Here is a 16728-nt window from a genome sequence, read left to right on the forward strand (position 1 = left end):
CCGCAAAACTGAGAGTGGCAACACGATTCCTATTAAAGTTAACCTGACATACCTGTTGCCAGAAGATTTCCCAGCACGTGAAGACCCTGAGGCGATCTGCAGGTGAGGGGCTTCACAGAAGTCCCATGATCGTGATGGCCACCCGCCTGCCTACCCTGAGCCATCCCACCCTGTGTAAAGGCTCCTGAGCTGCATGGGGTGTGTGAAGGTGGAACACCGGTGATTAACCCCCCTTACCTGAGATAGATACCGCACTTTAATTGAGGTGCAGTACCCTGTGGTGACCAGAGCCTCAGGGGCGCCACACCTGCAGGGACCTCAGTGAGATTACTGCATGCACACTTCTCAGGTCACAGTGAGGGCAGTGTGAATTGCACTAAACTCAGTGTTGTCACTGCACTGACATCATCGCAGTCTCATTGCTCGCAGAGTGGTGGCTGAGAGCTGGCTCTCTGTGCCTGCCATCTTTACAGAAGAAGAGGAGAAGGAGGGGCCATGGGGGACTCAGCACTTGTGAAAGTACTGGGGGTAGGACTGGGGGAGGACAGGGGGTGACATAAGGAGGCCTGCAGAGACCTTGGGAGAACTTTTCTCTCCCTTCTGACATGTCAGATGGAAGGGAAATCAGAGGATGAGGGTGATTGCGGCAAGCACACAACTCATGCGCCAGCCATTTTAGAAGCTCAGGAGGAGGACGTGGGCCAGGGAACCAATGGAGACCGGGGAAGGACATTTCTCTCACATCTGACAAGTTTTTTCATATCAGATAGGAGATAAATCATTATTTATCAGCCTGGTGTTTTACTCTCAGTGTATAATGGCAATCACATGACCAGGAACTAGAAAATCCTTCCTGGATCATGATCTCCAGGGTCTCAGCTATCCCTGGTAGCTGAAACCCCAGAAACTTTCCGATGCTGGGGAGTCGGTATAAACTTTTTATGTACCGTCGTTTTAAAACAACAGTAAGGAAGAATCATCCTATAAAATGTTGCAGTTGTCATATTGGCCACAAGATGTCAGTATCAGATACAAATGTTTTAGACTTGTAAACCACGATTGCCATTTTTAATGTTGTGATATTAAGTGCCTTTATGATCTATGAATTACGGAGCCTGGAAAAAAAATAAAAAACAAAATCAGTTCAAATATTGTTTAAAAATTATCTTCCCTTATGCCGAAACCCGGGATCGAACCAGGGACCTTTAGATCTTCAGTCTAACGCTCTCCCAACTGAGCTATTTCGGCTGGTGAGCTGGGGAGTCTCCAACAGTGTAAACCCAACTTCAGAAAAGTTCTATTAAAACATATTAAATTGTTATATCACCATCACTTCTAAAGATTAATCATTTTCCTAGTAGAAAATTAGAAATGTATAACATCAGATATAAAGTGATACAATAGTGGTTACTAGTTAGGGTCAGTGATGATCTTGCACTAAAACGCATTGAGGAAATTGTGTGTTCTCTAATTTTGATCTCTGAATGTAAATGTTCAGGCTTTGAACTTCCCAGGAGGTGATCTGATCTATATATATTTTTGTTAACTCCTTAAATGTTCTGTTCAAAGATGGCTCAGTAATGGCCATAGTGGCTCCCCTAAGAGTGAAAGGATGCTGAACTGCGGGGTGAAGTACAGGACTCTCACTGACTGTAATAGTGGCTACTAGTTAGGGTCAGTGATGATCTTGCACTGAAATAATTGTGTGTTGTTCTCTAATTTTGATCTTCACTGACTGTAATTGTCCAGGCTTTGAACTTCCCACCAGGAGGGGATCTGAGATATATATATATATGTTTATTAACTCCTTAAATGTTCTGTTCAAAGATGGCTCAGTAATGGTCATAGTGGCTCCCCTAAGAGTGAAAGGACGCTGAACTGCGGGGTGAAGTACAGGACTCTCACTGACTGTAATACTGTTCCTGAGGTCAAAGCAATATTCAATCATGTTTTCTTGGAAGCCCCCGCCATCATGGATATCAATTATCATTTAATTAATTCAGATTGATTTTGAAATTGTGACATAGTCCAGCTGATGTGATCAATAATTAAACACCCAGCTCTAGATCAGTATCAGATAAGGCACTGCTCTACCAAGGGATTGTGGGTTTCAGTCCCATCTGGGGGTGGATGTTTCTTTTTTTTATATTTTTTTTTCTTTTCTGCCTTCATTGCATTATGGTCTCCATTACACTAAGGGTAATGTTTGTGCTAAGTCAGAGAAACTTTCTTGATACATTTTGCAGTGATTGTCATTTACATACTATAAATTCAACTATCTCTGATTGTCCTATCGACTGTTCTACGAGGAGTCAATTTAAAATGGGCCCAGTCACTAAGGGGTTAAATATCAATATTGACATAATTCATGATATATTTACCTTCATCACAAGTAATGATCATCTTTCTGCCGACTGGTTTGGAAAGAGTTAATCCTAAAGACTAAACAGAAGTCAGGATGGCCGAGCGGTCTAAGGCGCTGCGTTCAGGTCGCAGTCTCCTCTGGAGGCGTGGGTTCAAATCCCACTTCTGACATCAACATTTTCTTTCTGTGTAGATATTGTGCAGATTATCTCCTGTTATTGATTTGTACATTTTAGAAAACATAATAACACTAAAATGTTACATAGAATTTACTCTGTAACGCAGAATTGAGCTGCGGAGCGTCAGCTCTTCTGTCTAACACTCTTCTAACTCTGCAATATCAGCTCACAATGGTTTCTTATAGGAACAGCTGAGGAATCCAGAATGAAATCAGTATCTGAGTGACAACACCTTTAACCCTATACCTGTTATTGATATGGTACAATGTAATGGAAATATCACAAAGCTTCTCTTAACCCTTTCACCTGTAGTTTATGTGCTGGATTATAGATATGCAGTGTATTAGTGTAACCAATATAAACCCATCCCTGTGTAGTATTATTCGGATCTCGGTGATTCTGAGATTGTTTGTTTTTTTCTGACACATTCTACTTCATGATGGGGGTAACTTTAGTACGATATCTTTTACATTTATTTGTGAAAAAAATTGGAAATTTGGGAAACATTTTGCAATTTTCAAAACTTGATTTTTTTATGCCCTTTTACCAAAGAGTTATGTCCCATAAAATAATTAATAAATTACATTTTCCACTTGTCTACTTTACATCAGTGCAATTTTTGAAATGTATTGCATTTTTTAGATTATAAGGTGCACTTTTTCACCCAAAAATCTGGGAGGAAAGTGAGGGGTGCGTCTTTTTTAAATCTGCATGTAGCTTACTGGGCTAGTGGAAAGGGGTCACAAGAGGCCGAGGGACTGCTGAGGCCGCTGTGCAGGGGCTGTGGTGGCTGAGCGATGTCTGCAGCTGCTGTGTGGGGTCTCTGGTAGCTGCTGCTGGAAGGCTGTGTGATGTCTGCAGTGGCTATGCAATGTCTGTGCGGAATCTGTAGTGGCTGCAGCGACTGTGCAGTGTCCGCGCGGGGTCTCTGGCGGCTGGACTGGCGCAGTAGGTCTAGCGGTGACGTCAAATAATGCCACCTGGAATCAGCACTTGCGCAGATGGAGCTCTCAGCCCAAGCTCTCATCTGTGCAGGTGTCGCCTCTAGCCCACTGATCTCCACTTCAGGAAAATGGTGCCCGGAGGTGGCGCTTATGCAGATGAGATCTCAGATTGCCATTGAGCCTAGAGCTCAATCAGTGCTGATTCCAGGCGCCATTTCTTTGAAGCCCTCACCACATGCAGCCGCCACGACAGAAGCAGCCCCAGCACAACCTAAGTTTCTGGGACATCCATCACCCCTGTCTCCTCTGACTCCTCCACCACCGCCACTGCCCCCTCCGGCAAGACACCACCAGATTACAAGACAGACTCCTTTTTTTCACTTTTTTTGCTCTGAATCTTGTGCGTCTTAAGAATGAAAAATAAGGTAATTTTTTTGTTTCAAAGTTATAAAGGTTAAAGGTTTATCAGCAATTTTTCATTTTTCAAACATAAATTTTCAAAATAATTTTTTTAGGGATCAAATAAAATTTGAAGTGACTTTGAGAGGCCTATATGACAAAATGCCCAAAAGTGACACCATTCTAAAAACTGCACACCTCAATCTGCCGCAAAACCACATTCAAGAAGATTATTAACCCTTCAGATGCATCACAGGAATAAATGCAAAGTAGAATTAAGAATTAATTTACATTTTTACCTAAAAATGTTGCTTTAGCCGGAATTTAAGGGATAACAAAATTGCCCCAAAGTTTGTTATCCACTTTTTTTTCTGGACAAATGGTCACAGGTCACAACACCACCACACCCCACACTCCAGGTAGGCACATCACAGCTAAACTACAAATCCTTGTTGCCTTCCTCCAGAGGCTGATGGTTCACACCAGGGGGTGGGCCAGGCGGTTGGCTCCGCCCACCGAGGAGATCACAGCTCTGGAGGCGGGAGAAACCAGGCAGATTAGCCCAGGCAGGGCAAGTGTGAGGAGCTAAAGTGAGAGAGTAAACAAGCAGTGGAAGTAGAAAAGTGAAAAAGGAGGAAAGCAAGTGAAGTGACAGTAAAGGAAGAAAGCCTGAAGGGTCCAGCTTTGTGTAGGGCCAGGACAGCAAGGTCAGCGACGGCGGTGACTGTCTGGAGGGGGACCGTTTGGAAGTTCCTGGAAGGACCCCGTTGGCTGTGTGCCCGGTGGTCTGGAGCAGTGTTCCGAAGGACAGTCAGCACCAGGGCAGGGGCCTCTCGGACCCCGGCAAGGCTAGGAGTCGCCAAATTTGCCGAATCCGTCAGTGAAGGGGACGTAGATCCCCCAACAACCAAGTCCCGATTGAAGGCAACAGCCCAACCTGAAGCAGAGAGACACCGCCACCGCCACGGCACCAGTTTCTCAGGGCCAGAGCCTGCGGGCAAAGTGTAGAGCTCCTCCGGCCCAGATTGTAGTCGGGGAGCGGGTAACCGGAGGGAATCCACCGCTACCACAAGTCAACCATAGGTGCAAGGAAGAGGGACATCACCGTCACCTACCGGGAGTGCAGGTGCAGCCGTCTGTGGGACCATCCTACCAGCCGTTTGGTTTACCGTACAAACTGTGTCCACGTCTCAGGCTGAGTGAGTACCACAGTGCCGCAAGGCACAGCGCTGCCCCCGCGTCCCTGCGCCCACCAGGCCCCGCACCGGCAAACCATCACCGGGCCCCGGGATCACCAACCCCTGCCCACGGAGGGGCAACACAACAGCTGGCTGCTCCGCATCACCATCCCTGGGATCCCCGTATTGAGCAGCGGTGGTGAAATCACCACAACCGTGGGTGGCGTCACGAACTATAACAATCCCCACACCCAACAAACCCCTTTCACTCACGGGCGAGGAGTGCCGCTCGAGAAACCCCCGGGACCCGGCCTACAGCTCGAGCCACCACTGAGCAGCGGCAGCCGGACCCGAGTAGAAGGGGGTGAGCGTAGTGTGCCGACACCCTCCTCCCCGCCCGCGACAACTTGGCGTCACGAACAGGATCTTACCGCTCTGCCGTCTGGTAGAGGTGCGCCTTGTTACCGCCGGAGGTATCCGGCAGAAAAATTTCAGAAGCCACCATCTTTGGCGCGAAAAGTTCCCGCTCGAGCGTCTTCTCGAGCAGTAGAGGCGCGAAGGCCAAAGCCCCGCCCCAAGAGAGGAGGGGCCGGAAAGAGCTAAGGGGGACGGGAACAAGATGTCTGCGCCCGACGGAGCCGCTGGAGGAGCGGTGGTCGCAGCCGCAGCGGCACCCGCGGATGGGAATGGGCCTGCCCAGGTCCCGGCCGTACCGGCGGGAGGTGCCGCGGCCCCCGCGCTCGCTCAGGTCATGCCGTTCTCCTTGCCCTATGCGCCCGGAGCTGCCTGGCTACCGCATTATGACGGGAAACCGGATGCCCTACAGGCCTTCCGGAAAAAGCTTAACCCGTTGCTAGAGCTGTACCCCCTGACTGATAAGCAACGTGCAGCGATAGTGCTAGGCCAGTTAACCGGTGCGGCGGAGCAGGAAGCGGAGACCTGGGCCGAGGGGGACCGGCTCTCTGTAGCCACCATCTTTGAGAAGCTACAGACTGCCTTCGAGACCCGGACTGAAGCTGAGCTGAGGATGCAGTTTTACCAGTGCCGGCAACGAGCTGGGGATAGCATTCGGGACTATGCTCTACGTCTGCAGACCGCCCTCCGCATGCTGAAGCGGGTGAACCCTATTAATGAGGCGGATAGCAACAAGATGTTAGTGGAGCAATTTGCGCAGGGGATGAGGTCCCCTGAGGATCGTAAACAACTCCGGCTGTGGGCCCTGGAACACCCTGATGTGGACTTTGCTGTGTTAAAGGAGCGGGCCATTAAAGCACTACAGCCCCCAGCTGCCGAAGTTCTGGAACCCGCCCCGTGGCCCATCGAGACGGCTCCCGTTGTGGCGGCCTCAGCTAAACCAACCTCTCCAATACCTGCAGCCCCGAGCAGCACAGTGGAAGAACTGGCAGCCCAGGTCCGTCGCACGGACGGAGACCTTGCCAAAATCCTTGCTGCACTACAACCTCTGACCAGATCTCAGCCTCCAGCACAGATACAGCTTGCTGACTGCCCTGAAGATGTACCCTGGATGCAGTGGAGAGGTGCTAATCCCCCGCGGAGCAGGCCTTTAATCTGCTACAAGTGCCGTAAGCCGGGGCATTACTTTCGAGAGTGCCCGTTAAACGAGCAACCCCTGGGGCCCCGGGCCAATCCTCAGGAGTAGAACCCCGTGGCCCCTCGGACTGGCGGGATCGGTATATCGGAGCTCGACCCATCATTCCCGTGGTTGTGGACGGTATACCGGTGATGGCTCTCTTGGACACTGGATCCCAGGTAACCACCATACCATACACATTGTACCAGCGGTATTGGGGGGCGGACGAGCTGGCACCCCCAGATACTAGTATAATGCTGATTGCTGCCAATGGACTCCCCTTGACCCAAGTGGGGTATAAGCAGGTGGCCATGACAGTGGGGCAAGCTGAACTGCAACACCAGGGTATGATTGTGATCATGAATGAGCCCAGTGATCATAACCCGAAGATAGTGCTAGGAACCAATGTGATGGAGCACTGTATGGGTGATGTGTTGGCCCTATTGCAACAGCTGGCCGCCACGGCGGCGGGGAGCCGACAGAGAGCTGTGCAGCGTGAAATTCGAGCCTTGATGTACCGCCAGCATGTAAATTCAACAGGAGGAGAGATTGGTGGCGTGAGAGTGATGGATGTGGCCCCGTTGCTTGTGCCCCCTAGAAGTGAGATGATGATTTGGTGTAGGGCAGCAGTAGGACCTCAGGGGCGTGACTACCCTGCCATGATGGAGCCCATACCCTCCGAGCACTGGCCCACCGTAATAGCCGCCCGAGGGGAGGTAGACGTGAAAAAGGGGAGGGTGCCCGTGAGGGTGTTGAATTGTGGGGAGGAAGAGGTCAGGCTTCCCCGGTATGCTACCATCGCCAAACTGCTCACCCTAGACCCTCACACCATCCACGAAACCAGTTCCTCGGCCTCCCCACCTGCTACCAGCACTTCCCCACCGCAGGGGGAGGTGAAAGAGTGGCACCAACAGCTACATGTGGGCACTGACGATACCCCTACACATCACAAAGCGGGGGTATACAGGGTGGTGCAGGAGTATGAACAGGTATTCAGTAAGCACCCACTAGACTTCGGGCAGATCAAGGGGGTCCAACATCACATCCCCACTGGTGAACACCCCCCTATCAAAGAGAGGTACAGGCCTATTCCCCCTGCACATTACCAGTGTGCCAAAGATATGTTGAGGAATATGAAGGAGGCAGGGGTCATTCGGGATAGCTGTAGTCCCTGGGCCGCTCCGTTGGTACTGGTCAAGAAGAAGGATGGTACCATGCGGATGTGTGTGGACTACCAGAAGATTAATCAGATAACCCACAAAGATGCCTACCCGCTGCCCCGTATTGAAGAATCGTTGGCCGCACTGCGGACGGCAAATTATTTCTCTACCCTGGACCTCACCAGTGGGTACTGGCAAGTGGCTGTGGCCCCAGAAGACCGGGAGAAGACCGCCTTCACCACCCCGATGGGGCTTTGCGAATTCAATAGTATGCCGTTTGGGCTGTGCAATGCCCCTGGAACCTTCCAACGGCTGATGGAGTGCTGTTTGGGACATTTAAACTTCGAGACCGTCCTGCTGTACTTGGATGATGTGATTGTTTATTCCCAGACGGATGAAGCCCATCTGGAGCACCTGGCCGAGGTGTTCGCGTCCCTTGCCAAGTACGGGATGAAATTGAAGCCCTCTAAATGCCACCTGCTGAAGCCCAGGGTGCAGTATCTAGGGCATGTGGTGAGTGCGGATGGTGTCGCTCCCGACCCTGAGAAGATCACTGCCATCCAGAGCTGGCCGAGACCAACTACAGTAAGGGAAGTAAGGCAGTTTCTGGGTCTGGTGGGGTACTACCGGCGCTTCATCAAGGGGTACACGAAGATGGCTGCCTCCATGCAAGACCTCCTCGTGGGACAGACCAAAGGGGGAAGACCAGCCCCACTGGTGTGGGAGGACAGGCATGAGGAGTCCTTCTGTCAGCTGAAGGCGGCTTTGACCGGAGAAGAGGTCCTGGCGTATCCGGACTATGGCTGCCCATTCATTCTCCACACTGATGCCAGCAATGTGGGTTTGGGGGCAGTCCTGTCCCAGGTCCAGGAAGGCAAGGAGAAGGTGATTGCCTATGCTAGTCGAAAACTCCGGCCGACCGAAAGGAACCCTGAGAACTATAGCTCTTTCAAGCTTGAGCTCCTGGCACTGGTGTGGGCTATCACCGAGCGGTTCCGCCACTACCTGGCCGCCGCAAACTTCACCGCTTTTAAGGATAACAATCCGTTGACTCACCTGGACACGGCCAAACTGGGTGCATTAGAACAACGGTGGGTAGCCAGACTAGCCAACTACGACTTCACCATCAAATATAGGGCCGGTCGTGTCAACATCAATGCTGATGCCCTCTCTCGAATGCCCCACTTGTCAGAAGGTGAGTGCAAAGATGATGACCTTGAGGAGATCGAGTTGCCTGCATTCCACCGGCCATCGGTTGAGAAGATCCATGTCCATCAACAACGGGTGAATCTGGATCCGCTACCCAGTCAGAAGTGCAAGGCGCCGCCGGGATGGACCCTGCCGCCCCAGCGGAGGCCCAACGCTTGTGGAAAGAACGGGCCCGGCTGTGCCTGCATCAGGGGAGGCTGTACCGGGAGCTGATTAACCCGAAGACCCACGAGAAGACCCGCCAGTTGGTTATTCCCCAGGCTGATGTGCCCACCGTTCTGCAGGCGTACCATGATGGTGCCGGCCACTTCGGATGGAAGAAGCTGGAGATGCTGTTAAGAGAGCGGTTCTATTGGAGTGGGATGCGGGAATCGGTGGAAGCCTGGTGTCGGGAATGTGGTCCTTGTACGTTGAGGAGGAAGGATGAAGCTAGCCAGAAGGCCCCCCTGCATCCCATCGTTACACACCAACCGTTGGAGCTGGTCGCCTTGGACCATGTGAAGCTCACTCCCAGCCGAAGTGTGTATACCTACGCTCTGACCATAGTGGATCATTATTCTCGGTTCATGGTGGTTGTCCCGGTCAAGGACTTAACCGGCCGTACCGCTGCGAGAGCGTTCCAGGCATACTTCTGTCGGCCCCATGGATACCCTGAGAGGGTGCTCACCGACCAAGGTCCAGCCTTTGAGGCGGAGGTATTCCATGAGTTTTGTCAGCTGTATGGTTGCAAAAAGATCCGGACCACCCCTTACCATGCCCAGACCAACGGTATGTGTGAGAAGATGAACCAGCTAGTCCTGGGTCTCCTCAAGACGTTGCCACTAGAGGAACGGAACCTGTGGCCGGAGAAGCTGCCTGACTTGGTCGATATGTACAATAATATCCCGTCCAGCTCAACGAAGTGCACCCCAGCGTATCTGATGAGAGCTCGGCCTGGCCGGCTGCCGGTGGATTTGGAAATGGGATTGGAAGCCCCAGAGACGCTCCCCGCAACGGCTGAATGGGATGCCCGGCGGAAGGTGCAGTACTGACAGATTCAGGAGTATGTGGAGAAGAACCTGGGTCAGAGTCGAAAACAGCAGGAGCGGCACTTCAATCAGAGAGCGGCTGCCGGGCCTTTCCAGCCTGGAGATGTGGTGTTGAAGCGGAAGAGAAAAACCCACAAGCTGGATGATCAATGGGAACAAACCCCCTACGTCATTCAGCCCACCGGATGGGAGAATGGAAAGACTTACCAGATCAGTCGCGACCAAGGGGGCACTTTGGCCACGGTTTCTCGGGACCATCTGAAAAGGTGCCCCCCAGCCTTGAGGACAATGCGGAGGTGCCAGCTCCTCCACCAGCGGAAAAGGAAAAAGAGGTGATCCACACGGTGATGGGTGACTTCCCAGCAGACTGGCCTATGCAGAACGGCGCGGTGATTCTTCCAGTGATACTGTTCCCACAACCTGTGGATGAAGAAGTGGTGGAAGCGGTCAACCGTGAGCCAGAACCGATGCCAGTGCCCAGGGATGAACCTATGCCCAGCTCCCCTATGCCTCCACCTGTCCCACACGATAGCCGGGAGGTGGAACCAGTTATTCCCTCTGCCCCACTGCCTAGCCCCACTGATACCGGTCCCCGGAGGTCCACCCGTTCCAACTTAGGTAGACCCCCATTTAGGTACCGAGAAACCGTCCTTTAGAGAGGGGATCAGGAAGGCAGTTATGTGAGTTTAGAGTTTGTGTGAACTGTTGTTTCTTTGTTGAAAAGTTGAAAGTTCTGCTGATGATGAAAATGATAATTACCGAACAGTAACCAGATTTGCTTAGTGATTGAACCGGCCGGAGCCGGCACCGTTGTCCCTGTGGGGACCGTTTAAAAAGTTTTGCATGGGAACTATCCATGGACAAGCCCGTGAACTTGCAGGGCAACCACACACGTTAGTGGCTTGTAAATATGTTGGTTACCGTTACCGTTTCCGCAATGCCGCCTCCGGAGAGGCAGGTTGGAGGGAGGGCCCTCAGCAGAGCAGGCTGGGGCCCAGCCACCAAAGGAACCGGTGGCTACCCTCTGGAGGGGAAGGACAGATCCCGCTCGGGTAACTTGTGCTGGACTGTGGGTCAAGGGGTGCTGCCTGGGCTTTAGGGGCAGCATCAGGGCCAGGTTGCTTGGGTGGGAGAGAGCGGAAACCGTAACCGTAAACCGTTGCAACGTTTAAGAAAATGTGCCTCTGTGAGGCAAATCCCGGGATATGAAGATGAATTATGACTCCAGTCATAATCCCTCATCACTCCCTGGCAGTGCCCCCTCCCTTCTTGTTCTCAGTGTTCCACTTACACCTCCATGGCCATGTCCTGTGATATGGAAATGAGGTGGTGTGGGAACAATGGACACAGGATGACTCCCTGCCGTCACCCTGTAACAAGAGTTGTATCTCATTAGCAAGGCTATGGAACTAGCAGACAGAACGACTCCAGTAAAAAATGGTTCATATCTCGCAAGCCATATTTCCGATAAATATGGCAACCATAAAAATGGTGTCTCCGCATGCGGACGATGCTGGCACACCCTTTTTATGGGAGCAGGACATTGGGAAATGCCCCAGGCGTGATATCAGCCAATGGGGAACTGGCAGACAGGTCATGAGTCCCCTCGTTCTGTAGCTAAATTCATAACTGTCACAATGAGAGCATTGGCGTCCGCCTACGACGCTCCCAGGCCAAGTTATGGCCATATTCCATGTTGTGGATTTTGTCCATAACTCCAGCCAGGGGTGGAGCAGTGCTCCCTCTGAGGTCACGAAGGTAGGAGGGGACCTGGATTTGTCCAGGTTGATAACCCTACTTCGGCCATTTTCCAGTGTTCTTTCGCTGGGGGTCACGTGTAGGAAACATCTGTGGGAGTTCCTGGAAACCTGGTCTACAGCGCCCCCCTGTGGCCAGACGCACAAGGTAACTGATTGAATTGCATACCTGTTGTAAACCATGCTTTATCTGTAACTGTACTCTGACATATGTATATTCTGTAGATTCCCTATTGTATATATTGTAGTTTCTAGTGTGCTTTAGGCTGATTAAATTATATAATTAATCTTGGGCTGTTCTGTTATCTCGATCTTGAATCCCACGTCTGTGTGTTCGGCTAATAGTTACCGTGAAGCGGTTGGTGGCAGCGAATTGTGCCAAGGATTATTGTGGGGAGGCCAGTGAGATTCGGGGAGATTTTATATATTCCGCCCGCGGAGGTCGGGGGAATATATACCCTACTCTCACCGGGGACCCTTCAATAATCGGCATAAGTAGTATAGCGGCCTCCTTGCTTATTGTCGGGCAATTCCATAATTGGCCTGACTATAAGAGGGGCGCTAGAGAGCGCATCACGTGCTCTGTCTGTCGGTCGGGAGGTATAAAGGAGGGGTGACCCCCACTTGTTACCCCCCGATTGTGACGTACTGGTAGCCAGCGCGGGGGATTTATGAGTGACCCCCCCGGTGGTTTGTGACAGCCTCCCGTCTTGGGAAGAGTTATTAAAAATGTATATATGTTAAATTCCAAATGTTATCTTTTTCAGAAAAATAAAACCGGTGTAGGACGGCAGCCCGCGGACGGTCTGCATTTTGCTAAGGGGGAATGTGACGCCCTGGGCAAGCCAGGGGTCACAGGTCACAACACCACCACACCCCACACTCCAGGTAGGCACATCACAGCTAAACTACAAATCCTTGTTGCCTTCCTCCAGAGGCTGATGGTTCACACCAGGGGGTGGGCCAGGCGGTTGGCTCCGCCCACCGAGGAGATCACAGCTCTGGAGGCGGGAGAAACCAGGCAGATTAGCCCAGGCAGGGCAAGTGTGAGGAGCTAAAGTGAGAGAGTAAACAAGCAGTGGAAGTAGAAAAGTGAAAAAGGAGGAAAGCAAGTGAAGTGACAGTAAAGGAAGAAAGCCTGAAGGGTCCAGCTTTGTGTAGGGCCAGGACAGCAAGGTCAGCGACGGCGGTGACTGTCTGGAGGGGGACCGTTTGGAAGTTCCTGGAAGGACCCCGTTGGCTGTGTGCCCGGTGGTCTGGAGCAGTGTTCCGAAGGACAGTCAGCACCAGGGCAGGGGCCTCTCGGACCCCGGCAAGGCTAGGAGTCGCCAAATTTGCCGAATCCGTCAGTGAAGGGGACGTAGATCCCCCAACAACCAAGTCCCGATTGAAGGCAACAGCCCAACCTGAAGCAGAGAGACACCGCCACCGCCACGGCACCAGTTTCTCAGGGCCAGAGCCTGCGGGCAAAGTGTAGAGCTCCTCCGGCCCAGATTGTAGTCGGGGAGCGGGTAACCGGAGGGAATCCACCGCTACCACAAGTCAACCATAGGTGCAAGGAAGAGGGACATCACCGTCACCTACCGGGAGTGCAGGTGCAGCCGTCTGTGGGACCATCCTACCAGCCGTTTGGTTTACCGTACAAACTGTGTCCACGTCTCAGGCTGAGTGAGTACCACAGTGCCGCAAGGCACAGCGCTGCCCCCGCGTCCCTGCGCCCACCAGGCCCCGCACCGGCAAACCATCACCGGGCCCCGGGATCACCAACCCCTGCCCACGGAGGGGCAACACAACAGCTGGCTGCTCCGCATCACCATCCCTGGGATCCCCGTATTGAGCAGCGGTGGTGAAATCACCACAACCGTGGGTGGCGTCACGAACTATAACAATCCCCACACCCAACAAACCCCTTTCACTCACGGGCGAGGAGTGCCGCTCGAGAAACCCCCGGGACCCGGCCTACAGCTCGAGCCACCACTGAGCAGCGGCAGCCGGACCCGAGTAGAAGGGGGTGAGCGTAGTGTGCCGACACCCTCCTCCCCGCCCGCGACAACTTGGCGTCACGAACAGGATCTTACCGCTCTGCCGTCTGGTAGAGGTGCGCCTTGTTACCGCCGGAGGTATCCGGCAGAAAAATTTCAGAAGCCACCATCTTTGGCGCGAAAAGTTCCCGCTCGAGCGTCTTCTCGAGCAGTAGAGGCGCGAAGGCCAAAGCCCCGCCCCAAGAGAGGAGGGGCCGGAAAGAGCTAAGGGGGACGGAAACAAGATGTCTGCGCCCGACGGAGCCGCTGGAGGAGCGGTGGTCGCAGCCGCAGCGGCACCCGCGGATGGGAATGGGCCTGCCCAGGTCCCGGCCGTACCGGCGGACCCGAGCAGAAGGGGGTGAGCGTAGTGTGTCGACACCCTCCTCCCCGCCCGCGACAGCAACACCAAAATATAGTCGACACAGCTTGTTACCCAATTTCTTTCGAGAGTATTGATACCCCACATGTGGTCACAAAATTCTGTTTGGACAAACGTGAGTGCTCATAACTAGGGTTGAGCGTGGTTCGCGGTTCTAGTGATTTTGGGGGCTATTCTAGATCGAGCTAGAACTCGAGCTTTTTGCTAAAAGCTCGATAGCTCGAGTTACGTTCGAGAACGGTTCTAGCAGCAAAAAGCCAAGCTAATTAGTAGCTGGCTTTTCGCTGTAATAGTGTAAGTCACTCTGTGACTCACACTGTTATGAAATTTCAGCGTATAGTCTGCGGGGACTGCGCGTTCAGATCACTGCTGCTGGGATAATGGCGATCGCCATTTTTTTTTCCTGTCTTTCTTCCCTAAGTGCGCGTGTAGTGGGGCGGGCCAGCATGTCAGCCAATCCCAGACACACACACACAGCTAAGTGGACTTTTTGCCAGAGGATGTCCATGTCACATGTCCCTGCATTATAAAAATGGGTATCTGCCCGTCTGGACGCCATTATCTGCCTTCTGCATCTGGGTGTCAGTCACCGCTGGCGCAGCTCCTGTCGCCGATCCTGTTGTGTACGCTCTACACACAGCGCTATACAGAATAGGGATAGAAGTTTCTTTTAGCCCTTGTAAGGGCTAATAACAGCAGGCTCAGAGCCATAGGTGACAGTCAGGTCCGTGGAAACAGATTTTAACAGCTACAGATAAGCGCGTCTGTGTAACTAAGGTCAGGGAATTCCTTGCTGCATTTCACCATTAGGAGGGATAGAAAGTGAGGCTTCCTTTCCTCTACACTGACCCACAACCGGCCACTGTACCCTCCTGCCCTTTTTAGCAAAGCCATTTTAATTGCAGAGTGCTGCCAGTTAGTGGCATCCTAAAAGTGGCTGCTGGAATTCATTAGTGTCCCACTGGTGGAAACCTATTTGCAGCACCTCTGCATTGCACCCTCAAACTCATTTTTACTAAGCTATTAGAATAGCAAACTGTGCTGCCAGTTTAATGTTTTAGTTTAAATGGTCTGCAGTGATGCCCAGAACCTTTGTGACTCAGATTCAGGCCGTGAGGACTAAGTTTCTGAGCATAATGTTGACCTTTATTTACAAACTGAAACACCTGTTGTAATAGACAATGAGGAACATACTGATGACGATGAGACGCAGATACCAGATAGGGATGACAACTTAAATATTCATTCAGGGCAGGAAGAGGCTCGGTCTGAGGGTGAGGGGAGTGCAAACACAATGCTTGATGAGGAAGTGCTAGATCCCACCTACTGTCAACCCACAGTCAGGCACTCGAGGAGGTCAACAAAGGCGGTGGAGGAGGATGCTACTGACGACGAAGTTACCTTGCGCCTTCCTGGACAGAGGAGGAGTACTGGTAGCTACAATTTAAGGGATAGCATGACAAAATTGACCCCAAAATGTGTGCCCCAGTTTCTTCTGAGCGCGTTGATACCCCAAATGTGGTCATAAATCTTTGTCTGGACCAATGGGAGGACCCAGTATGAAAGGAGCAATATTTGAAATTTGGAACACAAATTTGGCTGAAATAGATACTGGCCACAAGTGACCCCATTTTGGAAACTAGAGCTCTCAAGGATTTTATTCGAGGGTATAGTGAGCATTTTGAACCCACAGGTACTTCACAGAATTTGATTACATTAAGTTATCATATTGAAAATTTTCATTTTATTCACAAAAATTTTGCTTTAGCACCAAATATTTCACTTTTTCAAGAGGCAACACCAAAATATAGTCCACACAGTTTGTTACCCAATTTTTTTTGAGAGTATTGATACCCCACATGTGGTCAGAAAGTTCTGTTTGGACAAACGGGAGGGCTCATAACGGAAGGAGCAATATTGGAATTTTGAAAAAGCTGAAATAAATTGTGGGCAACATGTCGCATTTGCAGGGCCCTTAACCCTTTAACGACCGTGGGCAGTAATATTACATCCTAGCGGTCATAGTATTACTGCCAGCGGTCTGCCGCCGGCAGCATGCAGCGATTGGTGCACATCTCAGCTGATTTTCACAGCTGAGATGTGTGCCTGCCAGGCACGAGCAGAATCGTTATCTGCTCGGGCCGTTTAACCCCTTTTAATGGTGCTGTCAATATGTGACAGCGCCATTTAAACGGCATCTGTGGTAAACATTTACTTACCGCCTGATACCGGAAGTCACGTGACGTGATCATGTGATTTCCGGTGGTTGTCATGGTAGGACAGGGTCATGTGATGACTCCTGTACTGCACATGAACTACTTTCAGTTTCACTCGGCCCAGAGCCGAGTGATGCAGAAAGTGACCGTATCTGCTGTTTACAGCTGTAGTATAGCTGTGATCAGCAGATAATGCAGAGCAATCGGATTGTTGATCCTTATAACCCCCTAGGGGAACTAGTAAAAAAAAAAAGTGGTGTCTACGAACTCACACTGACCTGAGGCATTACACCCACACAT

General features: G+C 51.5%; 2 non-coding genes across 2 annotated transcripts; one reads left to right on the top strand and one right to left on the bottom strand.

Annotated features, from left to right (window-relative positions):
- Window positions 1-1175: 1175 nt before the first annotated feature.
- TRNAF-GAA (transfer RNA phenylalanine (anticodon GAA)) lies at window positions 1176-1248 on the bottom strand. Its single transcript has one exon. It is a non-coding gene; the product is annotated as a tRNA-Phe (tRNA).
- Window positions 1249-2452: 1204 nt separating this feature from the next.
- TRNAL-CAG (transfer RNA leucine (anticodon CAG)) lies at window positions 2453-2535 on the top strand. The gene has a single exon. It is a non-coding gene; the product is annotated as a tRNA-Leu (tRNA).
- Window positions 2536-16728: the final 14193 nt, after the last annotated feature.

This window comes from Anomaloglossus baeobatrachus, chromosome 11, assembly GCF_048569485.1.
Source record: "Anomaloglossus baeobatrachus isolate aAnoBae1 chromosome 11, aAnoBae1.hap1, whole genome shotgun sequence".
NCBI classification, from domain to species: domain Eukaryota; kingdom Metazoa; phylum Chordata; class Amphibia; order Anura; family Aromobatidae; genus Anomaloglossus; species Anomaloglossus baeobatrachus.